The sequence below is a fragment of the Mesoplodon mirus genome, assembly GCF_964341445.2.
Source record: "Mesoplodon mirus genome assembly, chromosome: 2".
NCBI classification, from domain to species: domain Eukaryota; kingdom Metazoa; phylum Chordata; class Mammalia; order Artiodactyla; family Ziphiidae; genus Mesoplodon; species Mesoplodon mirus.
In genome coordinates, this window is record NC_138977.1 from 161,687,997 (window position 1) to 161,706,131 (window position 18,135).

Here is an 18,135-nt window from a genome sequence, read left to right on the forward strand (position 1 = left end):
AAAATTATGGGGATAATAATAGTATCTGCTTCATATGAGAATGAGATGAGTTAGTTAACTTTTGTAAAAAACTTTAAACGATGCTCATATTGAGAGGCATAGATAATTTGGCTATTGCATCAAGTAGGATAAGCTAGGTTAGATTTTAGTAATAACCCCCAAATCTCAGTGGCTTAAAAAGACGAAGGTTTATTTTTCACTTATACTATATGTCCATCTTTAATTAGCTGAAGACTCGGCACCCTGACATCTTTAGTCCACAAACCAGGCTGACAAAGCAGTCGCCGGCTGATGTGTTGTCAGTTGTCAAAACAGGAGAAAGAAAGCTTGGCTTACCTGAGCACTGACTCTTAAAACTTCCAACCGGAAGTGGCAAATGACATTCACTCACATTTAATTGGCCAAAGCAAGTCACGTGACCACACCTAGCTGCAAGAGACAGAGGAGGGCTAATCTACCATGCGCCTCGGGGAACTGGAAATATTTTCTAGACAATAATAGCTATTATTGTTACTGTTGTTGTTATTCATTCCTGAAGTCTGTCTACTAAAACACATGAGGTCCATATGCATCATGAGTGACAAAACTCTGGGAAGGCTCAGCTTACGTATGGATTTTTTTTCTTGTTCTTGTATATAGCCCCAAACTCTTGCTATCTGTCTAAGAAATGTGTGGGTGGCAGGTGTCTTGAAATCCACTTGTTCACAAAATCTGGATGGTACTGGATGGTACTAGATGGTAAGACCCATGAGAACAAACATAATTTTTATTTTGCTCACCTGTATACTGTGAATACAAGTATGGAGGTTATAGTACCCAGAATTTATCTTTCCATTTTATCCAGGAACCCTGTAGAGAAAAATCTGGACCATTCATTTATTTAACAAACGAGTTAAACTGGGTGGAAACATTACTTCAATGACGACTGGAACTAGAAATCCTCTTGGGGAAAAACTGTCTTTGTTAGGGAAAATAAAATTCTAGATCTTGACTTTGGGACCTCACTTTCCACACCTAAAGCTGAGAGTTGATTTCTTATGCAGAATGATGTCGCTCCCAGGAATTCGAGGTCTGAAGACTTGAGAGAAAAGATCAGAGAAGTGAGAAGGGGTGAAGACAGGAGAATTTACCCTAAGATGCCTTGTGACCTGTGATCAATTCCCAGGAGCTGGATGGTCACAGACTTTAAGATTACAATCAGTGTTTTTCATTGTTTTATGTAAACATCCTCTGTTGCCCTGACTCTTTAGGAAAAGTCTGATACACACAACTCAGCATTCATGGTTATGTTAGAAGCTGCCAGTTTTCTCCCAATGTCTGCTTTCTTCTTCTTCCTTACAAGAAGCCTACTTTTAGCTGGGTATGTAAACCTGTAGCCTTTTATAAGCTCCTTTCCTTAGGAGTACTCTGTAAAGCATTCATAGGCAGCCCACTGGCACTTGCCATCAGTTTAAGATCACAACGGTAGCAGAGTCTTCTAATTGTTTAATTTTTTTTTCTTAGCAATAAGCCTCTTCCAATTTCTTTCTGCTCAAAAGAAAGATTAAATTTCCAAGTCTTGCTTGTAGGTAGGTATGATCATGTCACTAGGTTCTAGTCAAGGAAAAGCAAGTAGAACTAGAGTATACATGACATCTAGCAGTGTTCTTAAAGGAATGCAAGTGTAATTCTTTGCCTCTTTTTATATTCTGTTAACTTGAATAAAGGGATGAAGAGGCAATGGCTGGAGCTTTAACAGCTATTATGGACCATAAAAGTAAATATAACTTGTTGAGGATGGTGGAGCAACAAGGTAGAAGGAGCCTGGGTTCCTGACAATCATGGAGCTACCATACCTACCATTCAGTGATTACCCCAATTTAATTTACTTAAGAGGGAAATACACTGCTGTTTTGGATTTCCTGTCACTCACAGCAAAACCCAATGTGAACCCATCCAGTGTTGCTGGGAAAAGTAAATGGTGGGAATGGGCAAAGCATGAGCCAACATGATATGAAGAATGAACAATATGTGTTGGATGATCTGCACTTTCAAATAATTCAGCAGAAGCAACAACTCAGCGGGAAAAGTCTGCAGAAGAAATAGAAGTGATCTTTCTCTTCCCACTCCAACCCCTTCAAAAATTCCCAGCTATAAATTGAGCACCATTGCATCTCCTACCATTGGGATTCTCTCACCATTTTTATTGGAATCTTAGAGTAAAGGATGATATATCTTCTCTTCTTGCTGCCTTTAAAACAGACAAGTTTGAGAGCTCTACATGCATATCGTGGTTTCTGATGGTCAGATGAGCACAGTCAGAATCAAGCTGTCAGCTTGCAGGTCATTCACTCAGCTAGATATTGCTCCCCAGCGGGATGGTGATCAGTATGAAGTTTTGAACCATTTCTTCATAATTGCAGATTATTTAATGAATACCCAAAATAGCTAACAGACAAAATAAGAAGGCCAAGAGAATGCTGATGTTGAAATGCAAGAAAATGGGAGTAAAAAATTATAATTTTTCAGCATATTCAAGCCTCAAGATGAGATTTCCTATTGACCTGAGTTGCAGGTATGTGATCCAAATTCATAGGTATTATATCAAGATTCCTCAAGTAATTAAAAATAATAAAAAGAGAAAATTATATCCAATATTATAATTTTATCCAATTTGGCTTTACATTAATTGGAAATAAAGACTACCCACACCAGGGATGTGTTATTTGCAGAGAAGTACTTGCAAATACTAGTTGGAAATTCTTTCTTATCATTTTATAAATAAAACTGTGAAAATTATAGATAAGAAGCCAGTTAATTTTAGGTGAAAAATGCAAGAATTCCAAATATCCATTCATGAAAACTGTATTTTCAGTACTGCAGAATGTACTTTGTATTTTGATCTGTATTTTATACAAACTGTTCTCAAACCAAAACATGATATCTGTTTTTTAAAACATAGTGAATTTATTTTTCTTTGGGAGAGGTTCATGTTCAAATACTTAATGCTTAAAATTTTGATAACTTTTTTTTGTTTCATAGAAATTTGAGCATGTATTGTGCTAATATTAGGTTTTTTTTATTGAGGTATAGTTGATTTACAATATTATATTAGCTTCAGGTGTAGTAATTCAAAATTTTTATAGATTACTACATTTACAGTTATGATAAAATATTGACTATATTCTCTGTGCTGTACAATATATCCTTGCAGCTTATTTATTTTATGCATAGTATTTTGTACCTCTTAATCCCCAACCCCTATCGTGCCCTTCCCCCTTCCCTCTCCCCACTGGTAACCATTAGTTTGTTCTCTATATCTGTGAGTCTGCCTCCTTTTTGTTATATTCACTAGTTTGTTTTATTTTTTAGATTCCACATATAAGTGATAACATACAGTGTTTGTCTTTCTCTGTGAGTATCTTTTAAAGTCATGCATGCTTATGGCTAAAAAATCCAATGGAATGGAAAGACAAAAATACAACAGTCCACACTACTCCATCCCTCCTCAACTGTTCATTTATTAAATCAATATTGACTGAGGATGGCTACATGCCAGGCAGATATTATTCTAGGGGCTTCTAATTAACCTCACTTTTAATTCTTTAGGCTATCACGTAAGATTAGTTCCATATGGCTAAATAACAGGAGTATAATGTTCTTTTTTGATTTATCAATTTTAGGAATTCTCTATTCTGCAACGATAAAAGAGGAATTACTTCTTTTACAGGAATCATCACTTCACCTCCCTGGAATTATCATATACAATCATTTCTCTCTTTGTTTTTCTCTTTTGGTTGTCCTTGCAATTTGCAATAATGTGCTTACACTTTAATTTCTTTTTCCACTATAGAGACAGAACTTTTGCTCCTAGTTTTATATGATGGAGATAAGCGCCTCCCACCCCCACCCAGTGCCTTTCCTCAGTCTTCCTCTCCATGCCCCCCTCTGGCTTCTACATCCTCAACTTTTGCATTTTTACATTTTCAAGGCTGAACATTCTGTTCTGTAGCCATAATTGTCATTGTCCCTTTCTTTTAGGTGGACTATACAAGTGGAAAGTCAAAGTAGTTACACAATTGTGATTACATGATTGTGAGTTTCTGATTTTCATGGAATTTCTTTGCAGGTTTTCTTTCATTACTGAAGAGAAATATACTTTAAATCTTTTCAAACCACTGCATCCAATAGGATGCTTTAAAAAGTTCCCTCCCGCTCTCCCAACTCCCAAATCTCCTTCCTGAGACCTTTTGACCTCTAGTTCTAATCTGCACTTGTATCTATACCTGCTTCCCACTGGTCATCCTCTGATCTTAGTTCATTTCTTTCCTTTTTTCTTTGTTAAAACCCTGGATACTGGAATCCCTTAGTTTTCTGTTTGTTGCTTGCTTGTTTGTTTGCTTACTCTTTTTCTTGCCAGAGATTATCTCAAATAACCTACTAGAAAGAGTTTTAGATGTAAGTTTTCAGACGCCTTGAATGTCTAAAGCTATCTTTTTCATCCCTTATATGATGCCAATGGGTTATTCTAGGTTGAAAATAAAATTTCATCAAAGTTTTGGATGATCAACTCTATTGTTTTCTTGGCTTCAGTGTGGATGAGAACTTTGATACCTACTTCTATTTCCTTTATAGGTAAACTGTTACCCTTCCTTCTCTCTGGAATCTTTAGATTTTTCTCTTTATCATTTGTGATGATTATCTATCTATCTATCTATCTATCAATTGTTCTGTGCAATTAATATAGCTTTTCAATCTAGAGACTTATGTCCTTCAATTCTAAAATTTGCTTTTTTAAAAAATTCTTGTTTTCCTTATAGTATCTATTTCTGTCATCATCCTCATTATTATATTATTATTCAGATAATGAAACTTCAGGATTGATCTTCTATGCCTCTCAATCTCTTATATTTTCTACCTTTTTCCCTTTCAATTTACTTTCTGGAAGATCTCTTAGATTTTTATCTTCTGATATATATATATATAATTTTTTTCTATAGAATGTTATAAATGCAGTATATTCTTTAATCTCTCTGAGGATTATACTACTGAGAATTTTTAAAAGAGTTTCTTTTGTTGGGGATCATTTTATTCTCTTGTTTTCAATGAGAAGTTTTCCTCAAATGTCTAGTGATCTTTGATTGTCTTCTATTTATTATAATGAGGTGTGAAGATTAGGGAACGTGGCAGGGCCTGATGACTCTGGGTTGATTGGGTAGGAGGTGTTATTTATGCTGGGAGACTCATGAAAGCCAGAATGTGGATTTCTTTCTTCTTGGGTCTTTCAACCTCCTTTTAGATTATGGGATATTTCAAGATATTTTCAGCATATTTAACAAGCATCCACATATTTTTCACCCAGCTTTAGACACTCCTAATGTCTGTACTATATTTAGTTCAGATATCCTCCTCCTCCAAGACAAAACATAAACATTGCAGATATTCCTGAAGCCACCTCTGTCCTTCCCCTATACACATTGTCCCCATCCTTCCCTCAAGAAAATATAATCCTGAGTTTTGGATTTCTCACAAAGGGAACTGGTCTATATGATGTGTCTATTGGAGGAAAGAGGGTCTAGAGCTTCCTCTTCCACCATTTTGCTAATGTCACCCCTATCCTGAACTTTGTGTTCATCATTTTGATGAATGTTTATGTACCTTTACTACTTATGTATTACCCCTAAATAATACAGAGTACTGTTTTACATGTGTTTAACTTTATATACACATATGTATATGTATATTTGTTACATATATGTATCTATGTGTATATATATTCATAACGTACATATTCTGCTACCTCTCTTTGGCTCAGTATCATATTTTTGTTATCTGTTTTGATGCACATAACTCTAATTTATCCATTTCAATGCCATCTGGGATTCCATTCTATGACTATGTCATGAATATGGCTCTCTAATGTCAGAAGTTTAAGATATTTCCAATTTTTTGGTGCTTTTAACAGTGCTGTAGTAAATACACTTACAGATGTTTAGAAGATGTATTGGAATGGAGAGAAAATAGAGGCAGGGACAACAGTTAGAGGAGATAATGAGAACCTAAGCTTGACAATGGCAGGGATGAAACAGATTCTAGAAAATTTTTGAGGCTATATATTAGCAGGACTTGGGGATTAGCTGGAAATGAGGGTGGGAATGGGGCATGAGGCAGAGGAAAGAATCCAGGATGACTCTTATGTTTCTGCCTTGCACAACTGTATAGATTTTTGAACGATTTGCTGAAATAGCACATACCAAAGTGGCAACAGGACTACTGATGGGTAGAAAAAAGGGCAAGTTCCATTTTGGAAATAGTTTGTGTGCCCATGAGATATTTAGTTGGGAATTTCCAGCAGTTAGAGAACTCAAAAATCCTTTCCAGCTCAATGATTTCATGCTACTACCTGTTTGGCTGCTTTAGAAGCACACTAGACATTTAAAAAGAGGATTATATTGGTATGGTGGACTGAATATGGCCCTCCAAAGGGGTCTTGTTCTAATTCCTGGAACTTTACGTAGCAGAAGGGACTTTGCAGATGTGACCAAGTTAAGGATTTTGAGATGGGGGTATTATCCTTTATTACCCAGGTAGGGATGGGGTAATCACAAGGGTTTCTATGAGAGGGGTGCAGGAGGAATCAAGAGTCGGAGAGAAGGCAATGTGATGAAGGAAACAGAGGAAAAGGGCTATGTGATATGGGGCAATGGGTCAAAGAATACCAGCAGCCTTCGGAAACTGGGAGGCACAAGGGATAGATTTTCCTGGAACCTTCAGAAGGAACCAGCCCTGCTGATACCTTGATTTTAGCTCATTTTGGACTTCTGGTCTCCAGACCATAGGATAATAAATGTGTGTTGTTTTAAGTGGCCAAGTGTCTGGTAATTTGTTACAGCAGCCATAGGAAACTAATACAATTGGCTTTTCAATGAAAAGAATTAACTGAAGGCAGGACTGGCTTCAGAGTTGTGTGACCTGAACAGTCAAAGGAGTCCCTGCACTTAGGAGGGCCCTATGTTTGGCTTAATACTCTGCTGTTACTGTCTTAAAATGATTAATGTTTTGAACAAGGGGCTCCACACTTTCATTTTGCTTGGGATTCTGTAACTTATGGAGCCAGTCCTAATGGAAGATGTATTATGTTTTGGGCGTATCTTTCTTTTTCTTATATTTTCAGTCATTAAGAATTTTTCTATCAATAGGGAAAGTTTCAAAAGAAGTCTAGGGGATCACACAACTGAATAAATTACTTTGCTTTGCTTCTAGTATTGAACATGGCCTCTGCCTTTATAAGGGGAAAATGTTGGAAGCTGAAAAGCGGCGATCTTTAGAGCAGGGCTGCTGTATAGCACAAGTCCAGTGACACTATTCACATGAAATTAGGTGAAATTAAGTGTACAAAGCAGAGCTGGGACTAAATCCTAACTCTATCATGTATCTGCTTTAGGACGTAGAGCAGAGTGGCCTCTCTGGCTTTTTGTTTTCACATCTCTAAAATCAGAAATAATAGTAGCTACTTTGGGATGCCTTTGATTCAGCTGAGAAGGATGGTTTCACTTCCAGTGAACACAAAACTCCAATTCAAGTAGGTTTAATCACTAAGGAAATGGATGATCTCATCTATCACGGGGTCTAATGGAAGGGGAACTGCAGGGTTGGTTGATCAGATTTTAGACCACAATCAAGGGCATGGTTCTTGCCATCTTTACTTGCTCCCATCTTTGGTTTGGGAGTGTCATCCTTAGGCTACTAGCAACAGCCCAGCTACCTCCTCCAGGCAGCACAAAGATTGAAGGGAAAAGAGCATGACTCTGGCCATGTGTATAGCTCTTGGTAGTGAGAAAAAAAACTTCCTAGAAGCTTCTTGGAAGATTTCTCCTCATGACTTAGAATGGTCTGGCATCCCTAACTGTAGTTAGATTAGGACCAGAGCTGGCTTCATGTGCTGGTGACCTGTTGCAGTCACATAGGATCCTGTGTTTACAAGGGTCTTGCACTTGGTTTAATACTCTGTTGTCACCATTTCAAAATTTTTCATAACTTTTTTTTTTTTTTGCGGTATGTGGGCCTCTCACTGTTGTGGCCTCTCCCATTGCGGAGCACAGGCTCCAGACGCGCAGGCTCAGCGGCCATGGCTCACGGGCCCAGCAGCTCCGCAGCATGTGGGATCTTCCCAGACCGGGGCACGAACCCGTGTCCCCTGCATCGGCAGGCGGACTCTCAACCACTGCGCCACCAGGGAAGCCCTTTCATAACTTTTGAATAACGAGATCCCATTTTTATTTTGCATTGGACTCTGAAAATTCTGTAGTTGGTCCTCATTAGGACCCACCTTTTGAACCTGAGGATGGAACTACCCCTTGAAGGACGTGACTGTAGCCAAAATTCGGCCTCTGTACCCTGGTACTGAACTGAATCTTGGAGACAGAGTTTTGGGTGAAGTAGAAAAGAATAGGTTTATTGCTTAGCCAGGCAAAGGGGGCCACAGCAGGCTAAATGCCCTTAAAACTGTGTGTCCCAACCTGGAGGGTGTAGTGAGGAGTCTTATCGTAATGGTTCAAAGAGGAGGGTGTGATCAGCTTGTGGACATTCTTCTGACTGGTTGGTGGTGAGGTAAGCAGGAGTCAGCATCACCAACCTTCTGGTTCCAACCTTCTGTCTGGGGTCTATGGGCTTGTGGGCAGCACACAGTTAACTCCTCCCACCTGGTGGGGGTCTCAGTATCTGCAAAACAGCTCAAAGGTATTGTTATGTATATACCTCGAGGGGGAACCAGGACCCTGCCCCAAGGCTGCGCTCTTGTTTCTCTTGACTGTTCCTACCTTGTCTCCACATCCTCTCCCTTTCATGTTTAGCAACTGTTTGAACCCACCCTTTGGAACTCACGGAAAGTCATGGAGGCTGAATGAAGTCTATTTCCTTTGGTGCCCAGGGTCCTGCTTGGTTTCATTCCTAACCACTATGACAACCATTTTCCAATAACTGTGTGAGAATGGGGCATGGTTGGTTTCCACACAAGTTAGTTGAGTGAAAGCTCAGTTTTCAGTGTGAGTCATGGTGCAGCGGTGTTGGATAACTGAAAGGACTCACAAGGCCCCACAGAGTATACTCACGTAGAGCTTAATAAAGGTTAAGGATGTGGTGGGGCAGGAGAAAGCAAACACAGAGAGGCTGGGGACTTCCAGAAGCAGCTGCCAAGGCTCTTCTTCAGTCACATAGAAAGGGCTTCATCTTCAGATTGTGAACCACCTAAATATATGCTGTATACGCTCGTCTCAGGGTCAGTAACATTTCCATTCAACATTTTACCCGTCAGTCTGGGGCCTCTAATTAGCGGGTGACAGTATTTCTAAGGACAGAGGTTTCCTAGTTGTTCACACTTGACCATAAGCATGGAAGGAGCCATAATCATAAGATCTGAGTCAGGAATTATAAAATCTACCTCACGGATATCGCCACAAGTTATCTGCGGAGAGTAAATAAGATGACATTGCATCTTATTTATTGATTAAATAAGGTGATAAAACCATTGATAAATAACATATGCTCACTATGTTATTTTAGTTTATTATTAAAGATGAATACTATTTATTTTTCTACATACAGACTTCAATTTTAGCTATTATTTTAAATGTGGTTGTTTTAAGGAATTTGGATAATGTTTTTAAACTTCAGTTTCAAACTGAAGCTGAGTTTCTCCAAATTCATAAAAAATTAGTCTTTAAAAGTGCTAGGGAATTCCCTGGAGGTCCAGTGGTTAGGACTCGGCAATTTCACTCACGGGACAGTGTTCCACAGGGGAACTGAGATACTGCAAGATGTGTGGTGCAGCCAAATAAATAAATAAAGCTAAAGAGCTAGCAGTTTAGGTTTCAGATTTTTTTAATTTTTATTTTTTTTAAGAGAAGAAAATATGGGGGATTTACACTGTGTGTAGATTTGAAAAGAGATTCAGGAAGTGAAGAATGGTGATTGCTTGCAAGTATCATGAGACATTGCAGAGAGGTGTTGCTGTTAGTAAGCTGAGGAAATAAATAACACCATTTTGAGGGATGCGTTATGAGGTTTGGTATCAAAGGATGACTTTTTTTTTTTGTAGACAATCAAGATAGTGTTCCCATTGTTCCATGTTACCTACTAACCTTGTCAACATTCATATTTAGTTTTACCCATTTGCTCTTCTAGTAATAGCATTTTCTAGTTTACTCTTTCTCTTGCACAATGCCAGGGTATTTTTTATGTTGTAGTCTCTTCCTCTCTCATCTGTCTCAAAACCACCTCTCCTTTTTCAAACATGTTACTCTACGGCCTCTATCAGATTTTGATAACCTCTAGTGCATTCTTATATAACCATAATATAAAAAGATAGTCAGATACATGTTGTGGGATGTAGTTGTTTTTTATAGACATAGAATGATTCTATTCGTGTTTCTCTGCAAGGTGCTTTGATCACTTACAACCCATAATGAATATTCTAATAGGAAAACTGATGCAGTGCTAAAGCATTCTTTTAAATAGTTGCATAATACTCCACAGGCTGGATACAATCCAGTTACTTTAACCATCCTTTTATTAATGAATTTTAATTTCTTTTTGCTTTGTTGCTTGGCAGACAGTGCTTCAATAAATACCCTTTATACTTCCTACTTTAGTAAATATACTTTTAATTCTATACAATTTAATTCTGTAGGATAAATTTCCAGAACTAGAATTGGTGAGTAGAAGGATGCATATATATATATATATTTTTTGGATGAATATATTTTTAATTTTAACAGAGTTTGCCAAATTAATTTTCAAAAAGTGGCAGTAATTCTAGTGCCCATTGTTATTAACAATTTATAGAATTTCTGGCTTGCCCTCCCCTCGCCCCCTCAACTAACACTGGATGTAACATTCTTCTAAACTTTTTGCCACCTGTTGGCAAAATGTTAACTCATTGTTACTTTAATTGTAATGTCCCTGCTAATTGTAAAGTTGAACTTCTTTTTAATGTATCTATGAGCACCAGAATTTCCCCTTTTATAACATTTTTATCCTTTGACAATTTTTTAGTTGGGCTTTTTGTCTTTATATTGTGAATTTACGGGAGCTATTTATATAGTATATGCTGGAATTATTTATCTGATAGATGTGCTTTAAAGATTTTTCACAGTCTGTTCTTTGTTTTCTGACTTTGCTTATTGTCTTTTTGTTGTATTTAAAATATTTACATAGTCAAATATTTCTTCATTTCCTTTTTTTTTTTGAGTTTCCTATCTTGCATAAGAAACCCACCCCCAACACATACCACTGCCACAAATACCAAGGGCATGCAAATATTTTCATAGGTTTTCTTCTGAATAGTTATTGTTATACATTTTTAAGTATTTCAGTCCTCACAGAAATTATTTTTTTATGTAGGTGAAAGGAAGGATCTAACTTTCCTTCCCTGTTTGACTGGCAATTGTTCCAGCAATCTCTATTTAAACAAACCACCCTTTTCCCATTGACTTGTAATACCATCCTTATCACAGCATAAGTTCCCTATTTGTGAACTTCTAATATGTTTTAGTTACAGTGGCTTTATGCTTTTTAGAAAATCTAGTAAAACAGAATTGCCTCCTTACATGCTCTCCACTATTATTTTTTCCACTAAAGTTTTCTTAACTATTTTTTGACATTTATCCTCCATATGAAGTGTAGTTATTTTTTGTTGTTTGTTTGTTTTTCCTTTTTTGCTGGTCCCCAGGGGTATAGAACTGGACCAATTTGATCAAGCACCCTCTTTAATGACTGGTGCATCATCATCATCATAGTGGCTCGCTCTTCCCAGCACTGCCAGGAAGTAACCATCAGGATGTGTTTGATGCAGGGTTGAGGCAAAGGAATTGCTGAGGCAGGAGGGAGGGCATGGGGGTGAAATCCAGCAGTGTTCTGATCTCTAATTGCATTTCATGAAGGAATCCACTCTGAAGGGTGCCTCCCAATTCACACAAAAATTCCCTATCAGCAGCAGTGGCCAGAACTGCCAGAGAACAGAGCTCACTCTTCAGTTTAAGCTACAAGGCCAGGTGTGTTGCCCTCAGCTCTTTTATTTCTCAGCAAACTGCTTGGTTTAAGCAGCTGGGTTGGCTCTGGACACAGACTCCCTGAATTGAATCCAAGTTCCATCTTTCAGAACGTCTTTCTGAGCTCCTCTCTTACTGGATCTCTTCACCTTCAAAACTGAGACCACGTCTCCCCTCCATAGCTGCGTCCTGGCCCGAGAAAGCAACATCACTTGCTTGGGTTATTTCAATGGCCTCCTAACTGCTTTCCTTACTTCTGCCCTCATCCTTCTTCAGTCTATTCTCAGCTCAGCAGCCAGAATGATCCTTTTAAAACTGAAGTTTGGTTGTGTTCAAATCTCTCCAGGGACTGCCCATTCCACTCAAAATCAAAGCCAACTTTTACAATGGCTCCAAGTTCTGCACAGTCCAGCTCTTATGCCTTCTCTGTCTTTACTCTTACTATTCTCCCTCTCAGCTAGTCATTCATTCATTCATCAAATATCTATTGAGTGCCTACTACATGCCAGGCGCTGTTATAGGCACCTGGGACACTTTGGTGAAATGTGTGTGTGTGTGTGTGTGTGAGAGAGGCAGAGAGACAGACAGACAGGCTGGTCCCTTGGCTGTTCCATGAACTTCCTAGGCACATGCCTCCCTCAGGCCTTAACACCAGCTGTTCCCTCTGCCTGGACTGCCCTTGCCGCATAATCCACGTGTCTTAGATCATCTTCTTCATGTTTCTATTTAATGTCACCTTCTAGCAGAGCCTTCTCTGATGGCCCGATATAAAATTGCCAACAGTCCAGCACTGTTGGACTCTCACAATCTGCTAATTCATTTCTCCATGATACAATTTCCTCTAACAGACTTTATAATTTCTAGACTTTATCATTTATGTCTATTGTCTTTCTCCCACCCTAGAAGGTGAGCTGGAGGAGGGAATAATTTTGTCCCTGCTGTCACCTTACTGTCTGGAACAGTGGCTGACACTGCATGAAACTCACTATTTTCTGAATTAAGGAAAGGATGAATGAGGGACCTTGGAAGGCAGTTGGCCTTTTCTGTACTTCACTTTTATCTTATAAAAATTAGGGATTATAATGGCCACTTACTGACAGGCTTGCTGAAAAGATTTAATAAAACAGTACATCTAAAGTGCTTAAAAGAGAATTTGACACATATTAGGATTCTTTTTTTTTTTTTAGGGCTGAACTATTCAGAGGATTCTATTTATTAATTTTCTCCTATGAAATAAAGACAAAATACCCTTAAGCCAGACCAGACTGAAAGTGCTTTTTTTTAGTGTTTTATCTTATTTTATTTATTTTTTTATATAGCAGGTTCTTATAAGTTATCCATTTTATACATATTAGTGTATACATGTCAATCCCAATCTCCCAATTCATCACACCACCACCCCCCAGCCACTTTCCTCCCTTGGTGGCCAGACATTTGTTCTCTACATCCATGTCTCTATTTCTGCCCTGCAAACTGGTTCATCTGTACCATTTTTCTAGGTTCCACATATGTGCATTAATATACAATATTTGTTTTTCTTTTTCTTACTTACATCACCCTGTATGACAGTCTCTAGATCCATCCATGTCTCTACAAATGACCCAATTTCATTCCTTTTCTGGCTGAGTAATATTCTATTGTATATATGTACCACATCTTCTTTATCCATTCGTCTGTTGATGGGCATTTAGGTTGCTTCCATGTCCTGGCTATTGTAAATAGTGCTGCAATGAACACTGGGGTGCGTGTGTCTTTTTGAATTATGGTTTTCTCTGGGTATATGCCCAGTAGTGGGATTGATGGGTGATATGGTAACTCTCTTTTTACTTTTTAAGGAACCTCCATACTATTCTCCATACTGGCTGTATCAATTTACATTCCCACCAACAGTGCAAAACGGTTCCCTTTTCTCCACACCCTCTCCAGCATTTGTTTGTAGATGTTCTGATGATGCCCAGTCTAACTGGTGTGAGGTGATACCTCATTGTAGTTTTGATTTGCATTTCTCTAATAATAATTAGTGATGTTGAGCAGCTTTTCATGTGCTTCTTGGCCATCTGTACATCTTCTTTAGAGAAATGTCTATTTCGGTCTTCTGCCCATTTTTGGATTGGGTTCTTTGTTTTTTTAATATTGAGCTGCATGAGCTGTTTATATATTTTGGATATTAATCCTTTGTCCATTGATTCGTTTGCAAATATTTCCTCCCATTCTGAGGGTTGTCTTTTCATCTTGTTTATTGTTTCCTTTGCTTTGCAAAAGCTTTTAAGTTTCATTAGGTCCCATTTGTTTATTTTTGTTTTTATTTCCATTACTCTAGGAGGTGGATCAAAAAAGATGTTGCTGCGATTTATGTCAAAGAGTATTATTCTTCCTATGCTTTCCTCTAAGAGTTTTACAGTGTCTAGTCTTACATTTAGGTGTCTAATCCATTTTTAGTTTATTTTTCTGTATGGTGTTAGGGAGTGTTCTAATTTCATTATTTTACATGTAGCTGTCCAGTTTTCCCAGCACCACTTATTGAAGAGACTGTCTTTTCTCCATTGTATATCTTTGTCTCCTTTGTCATAGATTAGTTGACCATACGTGCATGGGTTTATCTCTGGGCATTCTATCCTGTTCCATTGATCTATATTTCTGTTTTTGTGCCAGTACCATACTGTCTTGATTACTGTAGCTTTGTAGTATAGTCTGAAGTCTAGGTGCCTGATTCCTCCAGCTCCATTTTTTTCCCTCAAGATTGCTTTGGCTATTCAGGGTCTTTTGTGTCTCCATACAAATTTTAAGATTCTTCATTTTAGTTCTGTAAAAATTGTCATTGGTAATTTGATAGAAATTGCATTGAATCTGTAGATTGCTTTGGGTAATATAGTCATTTTCACAATGTTGATTCCTCCAATCCAATAACATGATATATCTCTCCATCTGTTTGTATCATCTTTAATTTCTTTCATCAGTGCCTTATAGTTTTCTGAGTACAGGTCTTTTACCTCCTTAGGTAGGTTTATTCCTAGGTATTTTATTCTTTTTGTTGCAGTGGTAAATGGGAGTGTTTCCTTAATTTCTCTTTCAGATTTTTCATCATTAGTGTATAGGAATGCAAGAGATTTCTGTGCATTAAGTTTGTATCCTGCAATTTACCAGATTCATTGATTAGCTCTAGTAGTTTTCTGGTGGCATCTTTAAGAATCTCTATGTATAGTATCATGTCATCTGCAGACAGTGACAGTTTTACTTCTTCTTTTCCAATTTGTATTCCTTTTATTTCTTTTTCTTCTCTTATTGCCCGGCTAGGACTTCCAAAACTATGTTGAATAATAGTGGCAAGAGTGGACATCCTTGTCTTTTTCCTGATCTTAGAGGAAGTGGTTTCAGTTTTTCACCATTGAGAATGATGTTTGCTGTGGGTTTGTCATATCTGGCCTTTATTATGTTGAGGTAGGATCCCTCTATGCCAACTTTTTGGAGAGTTTTTATCATAAATCAGTGTTGAATTTTGTTGAAAGCTTTTTCTGCATCTATTGAGATGATCATATAGGTTTTCTTCTTCAATTTGTTAATATGGTGTATCACATTGACTGATTTGTGTATATTGAAGAAGCCTGGCATCCCTGGAATAAATCCCACTTGATCATGGTGTATGATCCTTTTAATGTGTTGTTGGATTCTGTTTGCTAGTATTTTTTTGAGGATTTTTGCATCTATATTCATCAGTGATATTGGTATGTAATTTTCATTTTTTTGTAGTATCTCTGTCTGGTTTTGGTATCAGGGTGATGGTGGCCACATAGAATGAGTTTGGGAGTGTTCCTTTCTCTGCATTTTTTTGGAAGAGTTTGAGAAGGATGGGTGTTAGCTCTTCTCTAAATGTTTGATAGAATTCACCTGTGAAGTCATCTGGTCCTGGACTTTTGTTTGTTGGAAGAGTTTTAATCACAGTTTCAATTTCATTGCTTGTGATTGGTCTGCTCATATTTTCTAATTCTTCATGATTCAGTCTTGGAAGGTTATACCTTTCTAAGAATTTGTCCATTTCTTCCAGATTTTCCATTTTATTGGCATAGAGTTGCTTGTAGTAGTCTCTTAGGATGCTTTGTATATCTGCAGTGTCTGTTGTAACTTCTCCTTTTTCATTTCTAATTTTATTGAGTCCTGTCCCTCTTTTTCTTGATGAGTCTGGCTAATGGTTTATCAATTTTGTTTATCTTCTCAAAGAACCAGCTTTTAGTTTTATTGATGTTTGCTATTGTTTTCTTTGTTTCTAGTTCATTTATTCCTGCTCTGATCTTTATGATTTATTTCCTTCTACTAACTTTGTGTTTTGTTTGTTCTTCTTTCTCTAGTTCCTTTAGGTGTAAGGTTAGAATGTGTCCTTGAAATTTTTCTTTTTTCTTGAGATAGGTTTGTATTGCTATAAACTTCCCTCTTAGAACTGCTTTTGGTGCATCCCATAGTTTTTGGATCATCGTGTTTTTGTTGTAATTTGTCTCTAGGTATTTTTTGATTTCCTCTTTGATTTCTTCAGTGGTCTCTTGGTTATTTAGTAACGTATTGTTTAGCCTCCATGTGTTTGTATTTTTTACAGATTTTTTCCCTGTAATTGATATCTAGTCTCATAGCATTTTGGTTGGAAAAAGTACTTGATATGATTTCAATTTTCTTAAATTTACCAAGGCTTGATTTGTGATCCAAGATATGATCTATCCTGAAAAATGTTCCATGAGCACTTCAGAAGAAAGTGTAATCTGCTGTTTTTGGATGGAGTGTCCTATATATATAAGTTAAATCTATCTGGTCTACTGTGTCATTTAAAGCTTGTGTTTCCTTATTAATTTTCTGTTTGGACATTCTGTCCATTGGTGTAAGTGAGGTGTTAAAGTCCCCCACTATTACTGTGTTACTGTCAATTTTCTCTTTTATAGCTGTTAACAGTTGCCTTATATATTGAGGTGCTCCTATGTTGGGTGCATATATATTTATAATTGTTATATCTTCTTCTTGGATCAATCCTTTGGTCATTATGTAGTGTCCTTCCTTGTCTTTTGTAACGTTCTTTATTTTAAAGTCAATTTTATCTGATATGAGTATTGCTACTCCAGCTTTCTTTTGATTTCCATTTGCATGGAATAACATTTTCCATCCCCTCAATTTTAGTCTGTATGTGTCCCTAGGTCTGAAGTGGGTCCTTTGTAGACAGCATATATATGGGTCTTGTTTTTGTATCCATTCAGTGAGCCTGTGTCTTTTGGTTGGAACATTTAATCCATTCACGTTTAAGGTAATTATTGATATGTATGTTCCTATTACCATTTTTTAAATTGTTATTTGTTTGTTTTTGTAGGTCCTTTTCTTCTCTTGTGTTTCCCACTTAGAGAAGTTCCTTTAACATCTGTTGTAGAGCTGGTTTGGTGGTGCTGAATTCTCTTAGCTTTTGCTTGTCTGTAAAGCTTTTGATTTGTTTGTCGAATCTGAATGAGATCCTTGCCTGGTAGAGTAATCTTGGTTGTAGGTTCTCCCCTTTCATCACTTTAAATATATCATGCCACTCCCTTCTGACTTGTAGAGTTTCTGCTGAGAAATCACCTGTTAACCTTATTGGAGTTCCCTTGTATGTTATTTGTCATTTTTCCCTTGTTGCTTTCAGTAATTTTTCTTTGTCTTTAATTTTTGTCAATTTGATTACTGTTTGTCTCAGCATGTTTCTCCTTGGGTTTATCCTGCCTGGGACTCTGCCCTTCCTGGACTTGGGTGGCTATTTCCTTTCCCATGTTAGGGAAGTTTTCGACTATAGTCTCTTCAAATATTTTCTTGGGTCCTTTCTCTCTCTCTTCTCTTTCTAGACCCCTATAATGCGAATGTTCTTATGTTTAATATCGTCCCAGAGGTCTCTTATGCTGTCATTATTTCTTTTCATTCTTTTTTCTTTACTCTGTTCTGTGGCAGTGAATTACACCATTTTGTCTTCCAGGTCACTTATCCATTCTTCTGCCTCAGCTATTCTGCTATTGATTCCTTCTAGTGTATTTTTCATTTCAGTTATTGTATTGTTCATCTTTGTTTGTTTGTTCTTCAATTCTTCTAGGGGTTTATTTTTTAATTCTTCTAGGTC